Consider the following 2180-nt stretch of genomic DNA (forward strand, 5'->3'; position numbering starts at 1 on the left):
TGTTCACAGGCTCAGTGCGCCCTGGGGGCAGGGCTGGTGTGGCATGAGGGACTGGGGATTGAACCCCAGTCCCTGCACTTGCCAAAGCAGGCTATTAGTCCACTGAGCTATCTCGCCAGCCTTCCATTTTTTTTTTAAAGAAAAGAGTCCTACCTTCCTTTTAAAACAGCTCAGAAGAGCCAGCCTGATAGTTCAGCAGACTAAAGCGCCTTCTCAGGCAGAGCGCAGCAGCCAGAGTTCAATTCCCTGGTGTGCCGTGACAGCCCTGCCCCCAAGTGCACTCAGAAAGTGATTAAGATGGCATGGTGGCACGTGCCCATAGCCTGTAATTGCAGCACTTGGGAGGCTGAAAACAGGAGTATCACTACAAGTCTGATCTATGTAGTGGGACCCTGTAGAGCCTGTACTAAATACATTAAAAAAAACAGCTCAGGAGCTGGCAATTCTAGTCCAGTACTGGGAAACATTCATCACCACCTAGAATGGAGTGGTAGCAGATCCAATATGCTCATGTGACTAGGCTCTGAAAATGTGGCCCTTGTTTTAAATGCATTTTGTGTTCCATTCAAAAAATACCCACTTCAGAATCAAGCACAGTGGTGCACACCTATAATCCTAGTGCTAGGGAGGTTGAGACAGAAGATCGCTGTGAGTTTGAGACCAGGCTGGGGGCTACAAAAGTGAGCACAAGGCCAGCCCAAACTGCATAGCGAGAACCTTGTCTCAAAAAAATAGCCCCTTCATTCCTGAGATGAAGGTTTTTTCAGCTTTCTGACTTGTCTTTTTTATTTACTGAATTTCTTACTCTTCCATTTGAAAAACAAAAGACACATTTTAAAGTTCTGTCCAAAAACATACTGTAAGCCTTTAAAAGAACTATTATCACATGCTAAATCTTAAACCATGGCAAGAGGACATTTTTGATACAAAAATATTTCCAATTTGGATAGACACACAAGATCAAATTGGGCAGAAAAACTCTTAATTGAAATTGATGAACATAATTTAAAAAACCAGTCTACCCCTGTCCCAAAATAATTATTCTGATTTTCTTCTCTAATTCTATTGCTATTTGGGTCTTCTGTGTGACAAGAACTTAGGCTTTCATTTGTATTGCCAAGCCTGGGGATTATAAAACTAGCTGGCCAAACTTTTCCGACTTGGATGCTTCTTGTGGTGTTCACCGCTTCTAATGGAAAAGAAAGACTTTCTTTTGGTCAGGGAAATATTTGTTTCCCTCTATAGATTTATAACACATGAACAACAGAATTATACTGCAATGAACTATATGGTAAATATTTGAAAGAGCTTAACCTTAAAGAACATGTACAAATTTCTAAGAAATAAGTTCTCATCTAAACTCTGCCACCTTAAATGCGGTAAGATATTTGGTACTCATTTAATAATTGCTCCCTTACCTGGGATCCCAATAACATGACCACAGTACAATTCTGCTCCAAATGATAATAATTAATGATACATTAAATGAAAGTTCAGGGCTGGCCAAATAGCTCAGCGGATTAAAGTGCCTGCTTAGGTAGACGCAAGGGCCGGGATTCGATTCCATGGGCCGGGCCGGCCCACTGGCACACTGAAATGGCAATTGAGACTGGGCATGGTGGCACATGCTTATAATCCCAGCACTTGGAAGGCTGTAAACAGAAGGGTCACTAAGAGTCCGATCTATACAGTGAGACACTGTGTACACCCTGTAGACCCTGTCCTAAATATAAAAAAACAAAAGAAAGTTTCAGTATCACAAAGTATCTCCACTATAAACCTCTCATTAAAGATCCAGAATTTAGCAAGTCTGTATATATTTTGGGGCAGTAATAGAAACAATTTAAGAAACTAGGTCATTAAGAAAATGAGGTTTGGTACAATCTTTAGCTCTTGAACTGTTATGCATTAAGAGTTGAATTGTGTTCTCTAAGAAAAACATTTGCTGAAATCCTAACTCCCAGTTATTTAGAAAATAATCTTATTTGGAAACAAATCCTTACAACAGTAACCAAGTTAAAATGAGGTACTGAGAGGCCGGAGAGATGGCTCAGTAGAATAAGCGCTTGTCTGGCAAGTGCAAGGACCTGAATTCAATCCCGGGTTCCGCAAAAAGAAAGAAAGAAAGAAAGAAAGAAAGAAAGAAAGAAAGAAAGAAAGAAAGAAAGAAAGAAAGAAAG

This window comes from Octodon degus, unplaced genomic scaffold, assembly GCF_000260255.1.
Source record: "Octodon degus isolate 3935 unplaced genomic scaffold, OctDeg1.0 scaffold00243, whole genome shotgun sequence".
Lineage (NCBI taxonomy): Eukaryota > Metazoa > Chordata > Mammalia > Rodentia > Octodontidae > Octodon > Octodon degus.